Source organism: Cannabis sativa, chromosome 9 (assembly GCF_029168945.1).
Source record: "Cannabis sativa cultivar Pink pepper isolate KNU-18-1 chromosome 9, ASM2916894v1, whole genome shotgun sequence".
Taxonomy (NCBI): domain Eukaryota; kingdom Viridiplantae; phylum Streptophyta; class Magnoliopsida; order Rosales; family Cannabaceae; genus Cannabis; species Cannabis sativa.
The window spans coordinates 32327191-32349558 of NC_083609.1; positions in this window are offsets into that span (position 1 = coordinate 32327191).

The window sequence follows — 22368 nt, forward strand, 5'->3', positions numbered from 1 at the left end:
AACAAGAATATCAATGTGATAAGAATTTGGATGAATTTATAAATCAAATAAACATATAAATGATCACATGAACCAAATGACATACTAAATAAGTGATGAAAATATTTCTGTTTCTTTATTGATAATTGAATGACAAAGATTACATTGAAATAAAGTTTTATATAGGGCATAAAGCCCAACATAAATCACCTCTCGTTGGAGCACACTCAACCATGCGAGAGGCGGGGATTAACTTGCTATGATTTAAATTGTTATGATTAACTTGTTGACAGATTCAATGATCCGATTTTAATCATAGTCCAATTGTCAATGGATCCTATAAATAATTTGTAAGAGGTAAATTTTGTATTTCTTTGATCTGTGTAAGCCTAGAAACATGATAGGGCCTGTTATCCCAAAATTGGCACTTCGACGTGGCATCACAAGAATGGTGACACGTGGCATCAACTTAGAGCACCTGGTCGGATCAACATGCCGAGCAGGATGCCTCGCTGGCATGTCCATAATGGAATACTCAACGAGCCGTGCAGAATGAGCAACACTTAGCCAATTCAACCAAGCACTCCGTGAGTCACCAGCTCAATCCCTATAACTCAGGAATCAACTTGCGTGGATATGGCATACACACGATTCCACTATCGGTGTATACGGCCTCAATCCCACGATCCTAGCATTCAGCAATGATCCCACGATCTTTGTGTTTTATGCGCTTTGTAACGAGAGAGAAAACTCTTCCTCCTCAAGTTTCCTGCCCTATAAATAGTGAGGAATGTTCACTAGGCAAGGGAGGAGAGAAAAAATACGCCGAAACGCTATAAGCTAAGGCTATCTAAGAATTATATATTCAGAGATACTATTGTAAGAGCTATAAGAAAAGGAATCTTCTTTCTTATTCTTAAGTCAATACAACTAACGAGGATTAGGCTATTACCGAAGGCTTGCTCGAAATTTGAACCTCTATAAAATTTCTGTGTCTTCTTATTATTATTATTTACTTTATTACGTATTCTTATTACGACATATCGTTTATCGCTTATTAAAAGACTCATTGTCGTTGGCTAAAAGCGAAGTCAACAGGGCCCATCCAAATCAATTTGACCTGTGTGAGCCTATATGTTTGCTTTTGAGTTTAGATGCATATAGGAACCCCATTTATTTCTAGATATTTAAATAGACTAGGTTGCGAGAATAAAATATCACCCATGATAGTTTCATTTAGGCCCAATTAGTATTGGGCTTATTCAATGAATAACAATTATTTCATTTAAGGTTAAATTCCTTTCCTTTGGGCCTTGTGTGAGAGTTAGGGGGCTATTAGTTGTGGGTACGATATACTGAACCCAACCCTCCCTCACATAAATAACTCCAATTGTGAAGGCCCATTTACCTCAATTAAATAATTGTATTGGGCTAATAATGCTAGTTTAACCTAATTTAAAATTGAATTAGAAACATAATTAATTTTGAAATAAATGAAATTAATTTTTTATTGGATTGTTTTAAAATTAATGTAGAAAAACACACTTAGTTTAACGAAAAGATTCTAGATAGCGATTTCTAGTAACTAATTTATATTTTCTAATATTTAATTAAGTAGAAAAATATATTTATGTTGAAAATTAATTTGTTAATTAATTGTAGACCAACTTAAATTAGATTATTTTTCTTAGAACTTAAATTAAAAGTAATAATTAAGTTGATTTTGTTCAAGATACTAAATTATTTATTTCTATTTCCTGAAATTTAATTAAATTAGAAAATATATTTAAGTTGAAAATTAATTTTTGACCAACTTAAATTAGAATATTTTCTTAAATATTAAATTAGAATTAATAATTAAGTTGATTTTATCCTAGATACTTAATTATTTCTATTCTAATGACTTTGATTAAATAGAAAATTATATTTAACTCGGAAATTTTTCTATTTCAGATTAACTTCAATTAGAATAATTTTGAGAATATATTTTATTTTATTTTTAATCGTTTCCCACTTTAAAATTTTGAGATGCATTTATTTTTAATATAGATATTTCAAAATTTTTCAATTCTGAAAATTAATGATTTAGTTAAAATAAATATACTAAAATATAATATATTTTGTTAACGCAGATTTTTCGTTAACTATTTTAAAGCCTATTTCGTGATTAATTTGCACAGAAATAATAATAGTGAAAGAAGAAGAAAGAACAAAGCTTTTTACGTGGTTTTGTAGTTAAAATTCTGCATAGTCCACGAGTCTATCTTATTAGATTTTTCTGATACAAAACTAGGGTTTTTCTCTCAAGGATTTTTCGTTCCTTTTTCAGTGTATACTGCCCCTATTTATAGTTACGTAGGGAGGCAGTTAATTACAATCAGGTTAATATCCCACAACAATATTCCCCTGAAATTATGGGATTTGATCACATCCCACGTAAAATAAATGCAGTTATTATTTGAAAATCACACAGCTGTGATTTCTCTACTTTTACCAGGTTAATGCTGACGTGGATTTAAATACGTTGCAAAGTTTATCTCGCTGGGTCACCTCACTGGGATAGCAACAATAACCCTGACAGCGAGCTAGAGCTTTTCGCATATATTTTTGAGGTTGATAATGTTATTACTGTCGTTTCTGCTATTAAAGACATAACGCTCCATCTGACCATCGCAGTTCTTGGTGACAAGGTGAACTTCAGCAGTCAACATCATTTGAATGTCAGCTTCTATCTGAGAGAGTTGACTCGACGGAGCAGTGAATCTCATTGAAAGATGTCTGAAGCTGATTAGTGAAGGTAGCATGAGTATGCATTCCTATAGCGAGAAGGATGCCTCACTATTCATTATTCAAATTCATTCAACAGTTATGCTTAGTTTGTATATTATATGCTAACTGTTTTAACAGTCAACATGTCTCGTCTTCATCTCTTTATACATAGCGAGGTTGATGCTAGGGCTGTTCATCCGATCCAATTCGCACTTTTTTGGTCAAACAACTTCATTTTTTGGATCCAATCCGCACAATAGCTCAAATCCAATCCAATCCAATCCAATCCGCAAAAGTGCGGATCTGATCGGTTACTTTAGATTGGTTACTTTTTAATATTAAATTATTTAATATTTATGAAAAAGTATTTTTTTTTTCACATAACTAGCAACAAAATAAAACAAATTATAGTTATTTTATGTCTTCAACAACACATTAAATAAATAAAATAACAAATAACAAATTTAAAGAAAGAAAAAAATTGTATATATAAAAAAATATTCAATTTTATTTTAAATTGTATGTAAAAAAATATATAAGAATAGAATATACATTTTATCTATTAAGTTTTGCAATATAATTGTATTATATGTATTAGACTTTTAAATTACTATCTTCTTTATATTAAAATGTTATTTGTGTTGGAAATTATTTTACCAGGATCTTAGATCTACTCACAAGTATGTTGTTTAAACATCCTAAATATGAACTTTCTAAAACGATAAATTAAACACATATAAAGTTAAGAAAACCTTACATTGATGCAGCAGAATTAATGTCTCCTTCCACTCAGATCTCTAACCCTTGAATCCTTTCTGTAGCAGAGTATAATCAAGATCTGAGCCCGAATGTCCTTCTTCTTCAAGTTTGATCCTTCACAGTCTTCCAATCTATGATTGAGTTACTGCTTGCTGTGTGTGGGCACTCACTCTTTCACTAGGGTCACGAAATTGATGAAGGAGAAAAGAGAAAGGGATTTCGGCCAGGTATAGAAAGTGGGGAAGGCTCAGTTTTTCTGAAGAGAGAAATTTCTGTCAGATTACTAATGAAAGCATGTTCTGTGACTGAGCCATCACTTTCTATTTATAGCCAACTACTAGGTTTAGGTTAGGATTTATTTGGCATTAAAATAATGAAAATATTAATTTGAAAAACCTATTTAAGTGGCCGGCCATGGTGTGTTATTGGGCCTCACTTAATTTTGCAGTTTTATCAAATTTTATCTCTATTTTCTCAAAAACGCCAATTTTCCAATTCTAACCTTTTAAATGCCAAAACTAATTATTTAATAACTAAAATAGATTATTAAATAATATTGTCATTTAATTTAATTATTAATTAGACATATAAAGTCCATTAATAAATAAATAAACCTAGAAACTCTTTTCTTTTACAATTTCACCCCTGCTTAGTGAAAATTCATAAAATTAGACATAGTCTAACTTTAGAATTATAATTGATCAATCACGAATCAATTAATGAGTCTTACTAGCAGAATGTTCTCAACTAGAATGGGGACCATAAATCTATATGCTGAGCTTCCAATAAGTGAACCAAATTTACCAAGTAAATTCCTACTTATTAATTCTTCGTTGAATCCACTCTTAGAACTTAGAATTGCACTCTCAGACTTATATAGAGCATATTGTATGTTTCACGATATCAATATACTATCTCATTTAACCATTGTTATAATCTTATTGTGATTTAAAGATCCTCTATATAGATGATCTACATCGAGATGGGATTTCTTTACCGTTCTCACCCCTCAATGTATTTTTCCCCTTAAAACACTTAGCTACCTGTAAATGGTGTTTAGTGATCTAATAATTAGTCAGTTAAACAAGAGCTCATCCATTTACTTCTATTTGCTAAGCTCGAAGGGAATCATCACTTGACTTCTATACACCAGTAGAAGCTATAGATTCCATATTTATGTTCAGCACTCCCACTCAATCATACTATCATGTTCCCAAAATATACGTATCACCCTGACCCAAAAGTAGGCTTAACTAATAAATCTAAGAACATGAATAACACTCCTGAGTTGAGCCTAAGCATATCAGGATTTAGATTCTTTTAATCTTAAGATCAACTACTGATATTGACTTGGAAAGATATGTATAACGGTAAGTTTGTAATATCTTAACTTAGTTGCAATATCGGTCCAGTCCAATGTATACTCCATACATTCAAAACTAGTATACTTTACTAATGTCTTGGAAAGAACATAACACTTACTCCAAGTGTAAGTACACATCATCGCTGATTATCACATTAGTGTAAATCCAATAACACTGATGAAACAGGGACCAAGTCTTTTGATTCATATGATCACAATCACATTCCACTGTGTTGACGATACTGTAATTGTGAATAAACATATGATCTAGATTTAACTGATTTTGTGTGTATGAATGTAATAAACATATTAAACATATTAAACCATTAGCATGTAGAATTCATGCAAACATCAATCACTTCAAATTTCTTATATTGATAACTAATCAGATTGTAAAGAGTTTTATTTAGGGCATAAAACCCAACAAACTCCCACTTGCACTAACATAAAACAAACTGTGCAAATAGGTCAATCTGATGTCTTGACCTTCAGATCAAGTGTAGTATATTTGAATCCACCTAAACTTCTGGAAACTAGTTCATAAAAACTCTTATGAAACATCCTTTACTATATGTTTTACTCATCAAGGGATACTGAAATCTTTACTGTTTTAAAAGTACATCTGAATTAACAGAGGACATATCTCTCATATTTTAAAATATGTAATTGAGATAATACAGTGTAGACTTTTCTTCAGCAATATAACTTTCTTGGATTTCGAATTCACAAAGTTTTAATTCTTCTCTAGTAGAGCTTGAATTATTATACAATAATTCCTCCACCCCCAAAGTAAGCACCACCTCAAAGAAATTTCGAAATTAGATGGTGAGATACAAGGACAACTGATACATAGTTCCTTAATATCTGACATATAGATCACTTTCTTAAATCTTTCTTGGATATCTTCTAATGTTCCCTATTTGATTACATCTCAGATAGCTCCCACTCAATAGCAGATGTCTGGTTAAATAATACTTTTAACCTCTGATTGTTTAGAGAGTTACCTAGTTGTGACTTTTGTATTAGTCTGAAACTTTAAGTTAAGACTAAGTCATCAACATAGCAGACTAGTATTTTGAAGTGAAAAATACATGCCAGAGATAATGTAATCAAAAATAAGATACCATAAAATTTTATGAGGATTAAGAATTCTTGGTTCAAGTCATTCGAATGGACTGAAATAGAGTTCTTTATCTTATTCTCATAATTCTGATAAGCTATTCCTATCCATGTAAATGGTTAGATTTGCTTTTCAGTAGTGTTCTTAAGTACCTATCACAATTATCAACCTAATGAAGATGGGTATAGAACTTTAAAATTCTCCCACTCAATTAAGGTAGTGTGAAACTTTAACAAAGAACTTTCAAAGGTATCAAACTTTTACTTACAACAGTAAAAACGAAATGGAACATACAATCAAGATAAGGAATTTATATTGATAATAGCTGACTCATTATATTACTTCCATGTTTAAACAAGATATGTGTTTCATAGGGAATTGTGGAATAGACTCCACCCCTAAGAATATACATATAGGGTACTATGGATAACCTCCATCCCTAAGTATATAGAGATTATGATCCACCCCTAAAGGTTGTAAAGATCATTATTCTCTTAGTGTGATAGAGTTTGTGTGGAGTTGAATACTATCTAGAGTTCATTAGATATAAAAGATCGTTGAACTGCATAGTTTTCTTAACTTTTCTCCACCCCTATCAGATCAAAAGATCCTTTTATTAAACAAATTCTTAATAATTGTATTAGAATTAACAATTATTAATAAACATAGAAATAATTTCTAGTGTTTATTTAATATAACTCTATGAAGAGTTGTAAATATTATAGAATTTGCATCAATAATAAAAACACTTACACATACAAACATACAAATATAATGTGGTAATAATTGATGAAGATAAATTAAATGAAGCTCAATCTCATAATTTGCAATATTAAATTTCGAAAATCAAAGAAACTTTATTAATAATAAAATAAAAAATGTATTGCATCAATATGAGAAAAACAGGGATAAATATCCCTAACTAAAATTTGAAATCCAAATTGTCTTTAAACTAAAACAATTAATTCAAAAATAAATTGAAGAGCTTCATCTTCATTTGGACGATTTTACCCTTGGTTCAGCTTTCTGATCCAACTCAATTGAGTTCAAGTAGTTGGGCCTATAAGAAGAAGAAAACAAATAAACAAAGTTTAGTCCAGAATCATAAATCCAATTGGATAACAATTCACTAAAACTCTTAAAGTTTATTAATGGAAATACCTTGTTTCTTTGCAAGAAGTTTAGGACACTGGGATTTCCAATGACCTTTCTCATTGCAGTAGAAACACTTTCCTTTTAGTGTAGCATCACCAGAAGGAGCAACCTTTTTATTCTTTATGGCTTTAGTTCGCTTCTGTTGGGTTTTATGCCCTAAATAAAACTCATTTCAATATAATCAGATTTACTTATTAATATAGATCAGAAATAACATTTAATGTTGCATGGTTCACATGATTTATTTCATGATTATATATACATAATGTATAAATTCATCTGAAACCCTTTTCACATACTTGATCCTGTTTATTGTGCTGTCAACACATTGGAAAGTAAACATGACTATGTGAATAAAGTTTCCTAGATTTATCAGACACAGGGTTTTACTGATATGATAATCTACAACAAGAGTTTACTTGCATTTGGAGAAATGCTATGTTCTTTCCAGAGCATTGGTTAAAGTAAAGCTCAGGTTGGACGCATGGAGTATGCATCGGAAGGGACCGATATTGAATTTTGACTTAGATTTATTAAACTTACCGTAATATCTATTCAAGTCAATATCGCCTAGTTGATCCTAGATCAAATGATCTTAATCCTGATATGATTAGGCTCAATCTTGAAAGGTTATTCGTGTTTTTTGATTTGTTAGTTAAGCCTACTTTTAGGTCAGGGTGAAACGTACATTTTGAGAACACGGTAGTGCAATTGAGTGGGAGCGCTATCATAAACATGGAATCTATAGCTTCTATCTGGCGAATAGTAAGCAAAGGATGATCTCCTTCGAGCTTGACCAAACGAACATAAATGGTGGAGTACTCATTTCACATAAGCTGAAATATCATTTACACGGGGTCAAGTGTTTTAAGGAATAAATACATTGTAGGGTGTAACGGTAATTTAATTCCTTTACAGTGTAGATCATTCATATAGAGGATCATTGATCAAATTAGGATTATAACAATGGATAACTAATGATGTGTCTATATGGTGGAACATATAGAGCATTCTATATACTGAGAGTGCAATTCTAAGTTCTATGCGTGGATTCAACGAAGAATTAATAAGTTAGTGAATTTTAGTGCTAAATTCTTGATCTACTTATTGGAAGCTCAGTTATATAGACCCATGATCCCCGCACTAGTTGAGATAATATTGCTTGTAAGACTCATGTAATTGGTTTTGATTAATCAATTATAATTCTCAAATTAGACTATGTTTATTTGTGAATTTTTCACTAAGTAAGGGCGAAATTGTAAAGAAAGAGTTTTAGGGGCATATTTGTTAATTATGATACTTTGTATGGTTCAATTAATAAATATGATAAATGATAATATTATTTAATAATTATTTATAGTTATTAAATAGTTAGAATTGGCATTTAAATGGTTTAATTAGAAAATTGGTGTTTTTGAGAAAATCAGATGCAGAAAAGATAAAACTGCAAAATTGCAAAAAGTGAGGCCCAAATCCACCTTGCATGGCCTGCCACTTTTGTAGGGTTTTCCCTCTGATATTTTCATTATTTTAATGCCAAATAATTCAAACCTAACCCTAGTGGAATGCTATAAATAGATAGTGAAGGCTTCAGGAAAATTACACTTTTCTTCTGACACTTTCTGAATCAGAAAAACCTGAGCCTTCTCTCTCCCTATCTTTGGCCGAACCCACTCTCTCTTTCTTCCTTAAATTTCGAAAATCCTTAGTGTATGAGTAGTGCCCACACACAGCAAGTGATACCTCAATCATAGTGAGGAAGATCGTGAAGAAAGACTTTCAGCAAGAAGGAGTTTCAGCATCAATGATTCAGAGAAAGAGATCCAGGTTCAGATATTGATAATGCTCTGCTACAGAAAGGAATCAAGGGCTAGATATCTGAACGGAAGGAGTCATTATATTCCGCTGCACCCAAGGTAAGGTTTCTTTAACTTTATATGTGTTTATTTCATCGTTTTAGAAAGTTCATATTTAAGGTGTTAATAAACATACTTGTGAGTAGATCTAAGATCCTGGTAAAATAAATTCCAACAACTGGTATCAGAGTCATGGTAATTGATTTACTTGCAAGAAATTTGGACTTTAAAACGATTGTTTGTTTGTTTTTGGATGGTATCATGTTGTATTGAGTGTTATTTGATGATTGATTGATGTTTGTGAATTTTTCGTGAAAAATAATTGCGATCCTGCTTCTGGAATTATTTTTATTGGATAGAATGGAAAAAATTAAGCAAGTTACTTTTTTACAGAACTCAATTTCGATTTAATTTGAATTAGTTATGATTTTTTGAAGATTCGAAAAAATCGGAGTTGTGCTGAAATTTTCCTGCGATCGCGAAAACTGTCCGTACAGCTCACAATTTTTTCGTTTTTCTTCGTTTTTTCTTGTTTTTTCATGGAATTAACTTCCGATTTTTTGTGTAGTTCTGTATTTATACTATTACTATTCCTAATTCAATTCTAATTATCATTATGAATTAATTTAATATTTTTTAAATTTAATTCAAGATATTAGTGTAATTCGAATTTGAAAATAGTTAGTATCTATCTTTTTGCTTAATTATCTATCTTATTTTTAAATTTGATTATATCTTATCTTATTTTTAAATTTAAGGTCAGATTTTATATATTTTAAATTTAAATTTTTTCAAATAATTTGACCTTATTTAAATTTAAAATAAGATAACTATAATCATGTAATTTTAAATAGATATAAGATATTTTGCTAACTTTTAAATTTTGTTATTTTATTTATTTAAATTACATTTAAAATCTGAAAAAGATATTTATTTACCTTTTCTAATTTTTTATTTAATTTTTATTTATAAAATAACATTTAAATTTTAAAAGTAGTTAGCAAATTTTTTGAAATGATATTTAGGTTGGTTGAAACCTAATTTTTCAAAATTGTAGGTTTAATTTTAAATTTAAATTTTTTTTTTAAAATTTTCGAAAATTATTTTATTTAATTAATTATTTTCGAAATTAATAATTTAATTTAAAATTAAATAAATCCTACATCCAACTATCTAGCTAACCTTGTTGCAGGAGTTTGTGTTTTAGCTTATGTGTAAGTTTTCAAAACTTATTATTACTTGATTGCAAATAGCCATGGTTACTTTTTGCCAGATCTAATGATCTGATGGCTCCCTTGGTCAAGTAAATAATTTGTAACATGTAATTTTCACAATCTTCTTTCATCTGTGTATGACCTAGCAACATGATAGGACCCATCCAAAGTGTGCCTGTGTGAGCCTATATGTTTAATTTCATTATAGATGCATATAGGTTGTTGTTGCTAAATAAATTATCATTGTTCTTGATAGAATTTATTTAGGCCCATTTAGTTTTTGGGCCTATTCAATTAATAACAGTTGTTCATTTTAAGGTTAAATTCCTCTCTTTTGGGCCTTGTGTGAGAGTTGGGAGCCATAGAAGTGGGTACGACATACTGAACCCAGTACCCCCTCACATGAACCACCCCAATTGTGAAGGCCCATTTGCCTGATTTGAACAACTGTACTAGGTTAATTAAACTAGTTTAACCTAATAAAATTGATTAGCAACATAATTAATTTCATTTATTTTGAAATTAATTTAAGAAAATTATAGTTTAAAGAATTCTTTATTCTAAGCTAAACTATATGTATTTTCTTGTATTTAATTAAATATAGAATTATAACCATCTAGATTCTTTCTGGAGCTTAATTTAAATTTTTCATTAAATATTCCTATTTAAGTTGATATTTAGTTATCTACAACAAACAACTTAAATCTGAATATCTTTTGAATTTCAAAATTTCAAAATTAAGTTGAGGAATTTTAGGCATTGGTTATTAAGATTCTTTAAGATATTTTTTAAGTTAATATCTTTTCGAATATTAACTTAAAATAGAATATTTTTGAATTAAGTGGTTACAACTTAATTTTTGATATTTAATTAAATTTAAATTTGAAAATATTTAAGTTCTAGATTTTTTCTAATACAACTTAAATCAGATATTTTTTCAAATTTTGTGGAAAAGATACTTAGTCAAATAAGATATTTTCTAGATAATTATTTATAGACTACTTATTATTTCTAATATTAAATATAAAAATATTATACATTGTGAAATTAATTATTTATATAATTAATTTTAATACAATTTATTTTAAGTATATTTTTCCTTGTATTAAACTAGAGATTAATAATTAAGCCTTCTCTACACTTAATTATTTATTTCTTGAATTTAATACATTTAATTAATTTGAAAATTAAATATCTAAGTTGATTTTTATCATCATACTTAAATATTTCTTTTTCATGACATTTAATGAAATAGAAAATTATTTTTAGTTGAAATTTATTTATTTTTTTCAACTAAATTTAAATAATTTTCAAAGTATATTTTTCTTTATTTTATTAATCAAATTTCGAAATTGCATTTCTTAAATGCTGGAATTTCGAATTTTATTTGAAAAATAGATTAAAGTTGTAAATTATTTATTTTAATTTTGGACCAACTTAAATCAATGATTTTTTCATTTATTGATTAATTTAAAATAAATTGAATTAAAGTATATTATTAGAAATTGAATTAATTAGTCAAAGGAAAATCTAGATAGATGATATTTTTGCTTGAAGTATTTTTCTAGTGTATTTAATTAAATAGAAAATTAATATTTAAGTTGATTTTCTTCATCATACTTAAATATTTGAAATTTTTCTTATATATTTAATTAAATAGGAAAATTATATTTTTTGTTGTAAATTAATTTTATCAATTAATTTTGGGCCAACATTAAATTAGAATAATTTTTCCAGGATTAATTTTTTATTTTAACATGCATTTTCGAAAATTGTATTCTTAAATACTTTAATTTTTCGAAATGCAATATATATTTATAGAAAATTAAATTTGAGTTGTAAATTAATTTATATTAATTTTGTAACAACTTAAATTGAATATTTTTCTAAATATTTATTGGAAATTATTACTAAGATGGAAGAAATACATTTTATTTTCATATCCATCTAAGTAAAATTTATAAATATTAAATTAAAATTTATATTTAGATTTTTTCATTCTAAATTGGAAATTTTAAATAAATATATATTTAAAATAAATAAATTAAATAAAGAGAATCAAAGAAAATACAACTCACTTTAAATAATGAGCTTGATTATTATTAAGATATTCGATCTCCATTGTTGGTCTTACAAAAATTAAATGTTTTCAATATAACCTCGAGACGCTAGACTTCGTCCCCCTATGGATGGTTATTCGTTGAATGCATTTAACACCGTAAGATTTCATGTGATAAGTGTTTTCTGAGTTTTCGTCTCTATTTAGACTCTCCCCTACGGTGACTACTTAGAGATAAACTCTTAAAACATGAAACAATGGTGGAAGCTCATAAAATAAGAATAACCTTGACTCTCGCCTACCGGGACAACGTTGGATTCTTATTTTGATCGAATAAAAGGTTGCTAGAATGGTTTCTATTTTAGATGAGCTGACAACTCTATTCAATAAATGATACTTTGACTCTCGCCTACCGGGACACTGTATCAGTTTGTTGAAAACCTTGGAAATTATTTAAGATTGTATGTTTTAGTATTTTCACTAGTCATTCCTACTTGCTACACGTTTATAATTTCTGAATTGTGTATGAATTTATATTGAACCATGTTATTTTCTGTTATTAAGTTGTAGTTTAATTTCGAATCTTCATTGTTGGTCTAACATATTTGTTTTTCTAATGAGATAAATCCCTAATGGATTTTCACCATTAGACATACATAATAGTGTTAGATCTCGAAAGATAAATATTGTATATGCGACATCTAGCTGTTCATCAATTGATGACACCTTAGACTAGCATTTTTACAATATGAAACAAGAAGATTACATAAATAAGATTACTTTTTCTTTCGCTAATCGAAGCATCGTTGGATTCTTATTTATAAACGAAATTATCCTAATTCCTCTTAGCTTATTCATTTCGAATTAGCTTCAAAACATATCATTGGATGAATGGTCTATAAATCATTTCATGTCAATCTATATTTTCTCTTAAGAAATTAAATGACGCATATGATTATAATCCCGAAGTTCTATTCCCAATTGATATAAATCCTCAATCTTAGAAATCTCCTACTTGTATGGGCAAATCAGACTTAGAGTTTGTATTAGTAGTGCTGGTCCAAGATAAAATTACTCATTATATTTGGTATAAATTTAAGTCTTTGACTTTAATTTTAGATTCCAAATAGAAATTTTCTTATATTTCTAATTCCAGAATACAATACAGTTACACTTTCTCAAGTGTTTAATATCCATCTTCTATTAATGGATTAAAACTGTATGGAATATCAATTAGGTATTCTGTGACCAGGATCCACTTGCAGTATTCTAAGAACTCTTTGATGTAACTAAACCTATGTCATCAATAGACACTACCACATTTTTTTTAATCTATGGCATTTGTATCTTGTTCACAGTGGATTTGACAAGATCAATCTCTGCAAAGAGTTAATATGCCTATATCCACTGAAAGTAGTTCATCTCATTCGCAGATGGATGTACATTCAGGGGTGGATATGAGTTTTTCGTTGTATTCTTAAAACGATAACTCTAGATTATACCTTTTAGCAAAGAAATTTGAAATGTTTGAAAATTTTCATTAATTTCTAGCAATGGTTAAAACCATTAAGGTAAGTGGTTAAAGATCTTGTGAACTGATAGGGGTGGAGAAATAGTTAGTAGATATGCAGTTCAAAGATCATTAAATTGATTTTTGAATTATATCCAAACTTACCTCCCCAGAAATTTCGAGTTGCATATTGATGATTAGTTACTAGTCGTTGCCTAAATCCTTCTATGGTAATACAATTTCAGAATGATGTAATGGTTGGGTACTTAATGTAAATCATTACTAGATTCATGGATGACCTAATCAAAATCTTAAGAAAAGCTAGAACTGTTAACCATGGTTTGTTAGCTATTCTAAGTGATTAGGGGTGGACCATCCCATTGTCAATAGATAAGAAAGTGTCTGAACAAATACTACTTTTCTAAGATAATGACTAAGTCTGAAAACAAGTAGCAAATAAAGGAGATATTTTTCTTGATTCCAAAAGTGTTCTATCATCTTATATAACATATGATGATCCCACTGCCTCTGTTGTCTTGTCACAACCGAAGAGATCAATACCATTTAGTTTTCTTCGACATAATTCACGGTACCTTGTCGTAGTGGGAGAGTTTCTAGGAACTCACCTTCTTATGACTTGGGAGACACTAGTGATTAAAATCCATTGTGAGTTTAAACAAGTAATGGATTGTCAAGATAAGAAACTAAGAAGAAAAGCCAATAGAACTATGGTTTAATCCATTCACATGGAATAACCTAAAGTTTTCTATTACAAGGACATAAAAGGAAATTTTCGTTTATAAGTCTATTCAATGGACTTAACAAACTTCCTGTTCCTAGTATTATAGGTTTGAGTTTATCTAAACCTATGGCTTGTGGTATACCTGGTAATTACTTACTCTAATGCAAGCAACTTACTTTAGTAAGATGCTGAAGCATTTTCTTTCTAATGGAAATCTATAGAAGCTTCACAACTTCTTAGGTATAGATTTTATTTATCTAAGGAAAAGTTTCAACTATTCCAGAAAAGATAAAGCCATGAAAGAATTTCTTAAATCAACAGTGAGAGGTCTTAGATATACTTTTGTATGCCTTAGACCAGACACCTGCTGTTGAGTGGGAGTCATGAGTAGGTATCAGATTAATCCAGGAGAAGAACATTGGAAGACAATCAAGTAAATCCTAAGATTAAGAAGAGGAACTATATGTTAGTCTATAAGAGTGTGTTTAAAACTCTTAGAGTACACCACATCAGATTTCGAAATTTGCCTTTGTGCTAGAAAATCTTTCTGATAAGATGGTGGTTACTCTGGGGTGGAATAGTGATTTTGGAGAAGTGTAAAAACCTATCTGAAGTCTCTAGGTCTACCAGAAAGGGACTGAATGTTAAAGCTGCAGGAAAGGTACTTATTCAGTCTAAGGAAAGTTCTATACATCTTTGGCACCATTCCAAATTGCCTTAAACTACTAGTGTTAATTTCCTGATTAACCAAAAGTAGTTGCCAAAGGTATAGAATCCAGTATCCCAAGAGAGTAGACATATAGAGAGGAATTTCACATTATCAATGATTTTGTGATTAAGGAAGAGTAATGGTAGAGAAAAGGTTGTGGTTAATTCAACCTTTCAGATCCTATTACGAGGAGTTTACTACTACTACACTTGATTTGTATATCAAGGTGTTAAGATTATTTGAAACACACTTTTTGTTTTATATTAGTGCAAGTGGGAGTTTGTTGGGTTTTATGCCCTAAATAAAACTCATTTCAATATAATCAGATTTACTTATTAATATAGATCAGAAATAACATTTAATGTTGCATGGTTCACATGATTTATTTCATGATTATATATACATAATGTATAAATTCATCTGAAACCCTTTTCACATACTTGATCCTGTTTATTGTGCCGTCAACACATTGGAAAGTAAACATGACTATGTGAATAAAGTTTCCTAGATTTATCAGACACAGGGTTTTACTGATATGATAATCTACAACAAGAGTTTACTTGCATTTGGAGAAATGCTATGTTCTTTCCAGAGCATTGGTTAAAGTAAAGCTCAGGTTGGATGCATGGAGTATGCATCGGAAGGGACCGATATTGAACTTTGACTTAGATTTATTAAACTTACCGTAATATCTATTCAAGTCAATATCGCCTAGTTGATCCTAGATCAAATGATCTTAATCCTGATATGATTAGGCTCAATCTTGAAAGGCTATTCGTGTTCTTTGATTTGTTAGTTGAGCCTACTTTTAGGTCAGGGTGAAACATACATTTTGAGAACACGGTAGTGCAATTGAGTGGGAGCGCTATCATAAACATGGAATCTATAGCTTCTATCTGGCGAATAGTAAGCAAAGGATGATCTCCTTCGAGCTTGACCAAACGAACATAAATGGTGGAGTACTCATTTCACATAAGCTGAAATATCATTTATACGGGGTCAAGTGTTTTAAGGAATAAATACATTGTAGGGTGTAACGGTAATTTAATCCCTTTACAGTGTAGATCATTCATATAAAGGATCATTGATCAAATTAGGATTATAACAATGGATAACTAATGATGTGTCTATATGGTGGAACATATAGAGCATTCTATATACTGAGAGTGCAATTCTAAGTTCTATGCGTGGATTCAACGAAGAATTAAAAAGTTAGTGAATTTTAGTGCTAAATTCTTGATCTACTTATTGGAAGCTCGGTTATATAGACCTATGGTCCCCGCACTAGTTGAGATAATATTGCTTGTAAGACTCATGTAATTGGTTTTGATTAATCAATTATAATTCTCAAATTAGACTATGTCTATTTGTGAATTTTTCACTAAGTAAGGGCGAAATTGTAAAGAAAGAGTTTTAGGGGCATATTTGTTAATTATGATACTTTGTATGGTTCAATTAATAAATATGATAAATGAAAATATTATTTAATAATTATTTATAGTTATTAAATAGTTAGAATTGGCATTTAAATGGTTTAATTAGAAAATTGGCGTTTTTGAGAAAATCAGATGCAGAAAAGATAAAACTGCAAAATTGCTAAAAGTGAGGCTCGAATCCACCTTGCATGGCCGGCCACTTTTTTAGGGTTTTCCCTCTGATATTTTCATTATTTTAATGCCAAATAATTCAAACCTAACCCTAGTGGAATGCTATAAATAGATAGTGAAGGCTTCAGGAAAATTACACTTTTCTTCTGACACTTTCTGAATCAGAAAAACCTGAGCCTTCTCTCTCCCTATCTTTGGCCGAACCCACTCTCTCTTTCTTCCTTAAATTTCGAAAATCCTTAGTGTATGAGTAGTGCCCACACACAGCAAGTGATACCTCAATCATAGTGAGGAAGATCGTGAAGAAAGACTTTCAGCAAGAAGGAGTTTCAGCATCAAAGATTCAGAGAAAAAGATCCAAGTTCAGATATTGATAATGCTCTGCTACAGAAAGGAATCAAGGGCTAGATATCTGAACGGAAGGAGTCATTATATTCCGCTGCACCCAATGTAAGGTTTCTTTAACTTTATATGTGTTTATTTCATCGTTTTAGAAAGTTCATATTTAAGGTGTTAATAAACATACTTGTGAGTAGATCTAAGATCCTGGTAAAATAAATTCCAACAGCTTCTTGGTGTTGTTCCACTTCCTCTTCGATTTGGGTTTTGAAGCAGAGGCAACATTTGCTTCAGGTTTCATCGTCCCATTACCATTCCCAGGATTATGAGGTTTACTCCCTTTCTTCTTGGGTCCTCCAATCAAATTTTCATAAGTTTGAAGGTCATTGACTAATTCATGAAAGTCAATTTCCTTCTTATTCATGACATAATTTGATGTGTATGGTAGAAATGCTGGAGTCAGGCTATTCAAGATAAGACTTACTTGAGTAGCACTGTCCATTTCAGCACCATGATCTTGGGCTTCTTGGAAATAACTAGACATGAGGAGAACATGGTCACGCACGTTTTGATGAGGTTCCATACGTGCATTAATGTACTTCTTAGTCGCGTCAAAGCGTGACTGAAGTGATGCCTTACCGAATAGCTCATTTGACTTCGTCATAACTTCAGCAGCCTTCTCAGTTTTAGAAAACCGAGTTTTGAGGGTGTCAACCATGCTAGAAAGCATAAAGTATAGAGCTTTGTCATTTGCTTTCTGCCAACGCTCATACTTTTCTTTCACAACTTTGGATGCATTATCCCCAGGCACTTCAGGTGACGGCTCAGTTAAAACAAACAAGGCACTTTCTCCTATGAGAGCAATATTAATGTTCTCATTCCACTTATTAAAGTTAGATCCATTCAGCTTGTTTTCAGTCAACAGTGATAACATGGGATTCATTTTGATAATACAGGATACTACAAAATAATAGAAATCAACAAATAGAAATTAATAATGGTTTAACACAAAATCAATTCAGAAATTATAAGCACATAGCAAGTAGGAATGATATGAGAAAATACTTAAAAAATTCAATCCTAAATAATTTCCAAGGTTTTTCAACAAGGCGATATCGTTGTCCCGTTTAGGCGAGAGTCAAAGCTACCATCCATTGAATAGAGTTGTCAGCTCATCTAAAATGTTAAACATTCTAGCAACCTTTTATTCGATCAAGATTGGAATCCAGCGTTGTCCCGTTTAGGCGAGAGTCAAGGCTATTCTATCTCATGAGCTTCTACCATTATTTTGCAATTTGCAAGTCAAATATGGTCGCCACCATTAGGGTGATCTATACCATATAAAACACTTACAAACCACTTATCATGCGAGATTAAACGGTGCGAAATTGCTAATGAACGTTCCTCCATTAGGGAGGATTACTCACTAAAACAAACGCGATGTAAAACCCACAATGGAGATCGAATATCTTAATAATAATAAAGCTCATTCTTTAAAATGTATTTTCTTTATTATTCTAATAAATAAATTCTCATTAAATTCAAAATTAAGAATTAAAATTCAAAAAAAATAAGAATTTAATATAATATTTATAAAATTATACTTAGATGGTGATTGAAATAAAATTAATTATTTCCATCTTAGTAGCAATCTTAAATATAAATATTAAGGAAATTAATTTAAATTGAATTAAATTAAATAATTAGCAACTTAAAAATTTCCTTTGAGAATATATTTATTGAATTTCGAAAAATTAAGTATATATTAAAAATATACAATTTTCGAAAATAATAAAAAATAGAAAAGAAATACTTCAAGAAAAAATATCACCTATCTAGATTTTCTTTTGACTAGTTAATTCAATTTCTAATAATATATATATATTTTAAATTCATTTATTTTAAATTAATCAATTAAATGAAAAAATCATTGATTGAAGTTGGCCCAAGAATTAATTAAAATAAATAATTAATTTACAACTCAATCTATTTTTCAAAATAAAAAAAAATTCGAAAATATTGCATAATTAAAATGCAAATTTCGAAATTGATTAATAAAATTAAGAAAAATATATATTGAAAATTATTTAAATTTAAGTTGAAAAATTAAATTTCAACCTAAAAATAATTTTCTATCTAATTAAGTGTCTTGAAAAATCAATAAATATTTAAGTATCATGATGAAAATCAACTTAGATATTTAGATTCTTCAAGTTAATTAAATGTATTAAATTCAAGAAATAATAATTAAGTGTAGAGAAGGCTTAATTATTTATTTCTAGTTTAATACTAGGAAAAATATACTTAATAAAATTGTACCAAAATTAATTATTTAAATAATTAATTTCACAAAGTATAATTTTCCTATTTAAATATTAGAAATAATAAGTAGTATAGAAATTACTATAGAAAATATCTTATTTGACTAAGTATCTTTTCAAAAAATTGAAAAATATCTAATTTAAGTTATATAGAAAAAATCTAAAACTTAAATAATTTCAAATTTAGATTTAATTAAATATCAAAAATTAAGTTGTAACCACTTAATTTGAAGATATCTTTTTAAAGTTAATATTTGAAAAGATATTAACCAAAAAATATCTAAAATATTCCATTTTAAGTTAATATTTGAAAAGATATTAACTTAAAAAATATCTTAAGAATCTTTAATAACTAATGCCTAGGATTCCTCAACTTGATTTAAAATTTAAATAAAATATTCAAATTTAAGTTAGATAAGAAAAATCAGTTGATACAACTAATTTATAACTTAAATAGAAATATTTAATTAAATAAGCTCCAGAAAGAATCTTAGTTAGTTAAAAATTCTATATTTAATTAAATACAAGAAAAATACAAATAGTTTGTCTAGAAATAATATCTAAACTAAAAGTGTTTTTCTTAAAATTAACTTTAAAATATTAAAATGAAAATAAATTTCATATATTTTAAAAGTTAATTATGTTGCTAATTCAATTTTATTAGGTCAAACTAATATAATTAACCTATTACAGTTATTCAAATCAGGCAAATGGGCCTTCACAATTGGGGTAGTTCATGTGAGGGGGTGCTGGGTTCAGTATGTCGTACCCACTTTTATGGCTCCCAACTCTCACACAAGGCCCAAAAGAGAGGAATTTAACCTTAAAATAAATAACTGTTATTAATTGAATAGGTCCAATAACTAAATGGACCTAAATAAAATCTATCATGGTGTGACATTTTATTTAGCAACAACCTATATGCATCTATATAGTAAAATAAACACATAGGCTCACACAGGTACACACTTGGATGGATCCTATCATGTTGCTAGGTCATACACAGATGAAAGAAGATTGTAAAATTTACCTGTTACAAATTATTAACTTGACCAAGGGAGCCATCAGATCATTAGATCTGACAAAAAATAACCATGGCTATTTGCAATCAAGTAATAATAGGTTTTGAAAACTTACACACAAGCTAAAACCACATACTCCTGCAACAAGGTTAGTTGGATAGTTGGAAGTAGGATTTATTTAATTTTAAATAAACAATTTCGAAAAATAAATAATTAAAAAAATAAAAAAAATATTTTAATTTTCGAAAAAATAAAATTAATTTTTTTTTTAATTTCGAAAATAAAATAAAAAAAATTTAAATTTCGAAATTATTTTAAAAAAAAAAATATTTAAAATTAAACCTACAATTTTGAAAAATTAGGTTTCAACCAACCTAAATATCATTTCAAAATTTGCTAACTACTTTTAAAAATTAAATGTTATTTAAAAAAAAAATAAAAATTAAATAAAAATTAGAAAAGATAAATGAAATATCTTTTCAGATTTTAAATTTAATTTAAATAAATAAAATAACAAAATTTAAAAATTAGCAAAATATCTTACATCTATTTAAAATTACATGATTATAATTATCTTATTTTAAATTTAAATAAGGTCAAAATATCTTAAAAAAAGATTTAATTTAAAAAAATATATATAAAATCTGACCTTAAATTTAAAAATAAGATAAGATATAATCAAATTTAAAAATAAGATAGATTTTTTAAGCAAGAAGATAGATACTAATTCTATTCAAATTCAAATTACACTAATATCTTGAATTAAATTTAAAAAATATTAAATTAATTTAAAATGATAATTAGAATTGAATTAGGAATAGTAATAGTATATATACAAAATTATACCAAAAATCGGAAGTTAATTCCATGAAAAAGCATGAAAAATCGAAGAAAAACGAAAAAATTGTGAGCTGTACGGACAGTTTTCGCGATCGCAGGAAAATTTCAGCACAGCTCCGATTTTTTCAAATCTTCAAAAATTCATAACTAATTCAAATAAAATCGAAATTGAGTTCTGTAAAAGGCTAACTTACTTAATTTTTTCCATACTATCCAATAAAAATAATTCCATAAACAGAATCGCAATTATTTTTCACGAAAATTTACAAACATCAATCAATCATCAAATAACACTCAATACAACATGATACCATCCAAAAAACAAACAAACAATCGTTTTAAAGTCCAAATTTCATGCAAGTAAATCAATTACCATGGCTCTGATACCAGTTGTTGGAAATTATTTTACCAGGATCTTAGATCTACTCACAAGTATGTTGTTTAAACATCCTAAATATGAACTTTCTAAAACGATAAATTAAACACATATAAAGTTAAGAAAACCTTACATTGATGCAGCGGAATTAATGTCTCCTTCTACTCAGATCTCTAACCCTTGAATCCTTTCTGTAACAGAGTATAATCAAGATCTGAGCCCGAATGTCCTTCTTCTTCAAGTTTGATCCTTCACAGTCTTCCAATCTATGATTGAGTTACTGCTTGCTGTGTGTGGGCACTCACTCTTTCACTAGGGTCACGAAATTGATGAAGGAGAAAAGAGAAAGGGATTTCGGCCAGGTATAGAAAGTGGGGAAGGCTCAGTTTTTCTGAAGAGAGAAATTTCTGTCAGATTACTAATGAAAGCATGTTCTGTGACTGAGCCATCACTTTCTATTTATAGCCAACTACTAGGTTTAGGTTAGGATTTATTTGGCATTAAAATAATGAAAATATTAATTTGAAAAACCTATTTAAGTGGCCGGCCATGGTGTGTTATTGGGCCTCACTTAATTTTGCAGTTTTATCAAATTTTATCTCTATTTTCTCAAAAACGCCAATTTTCC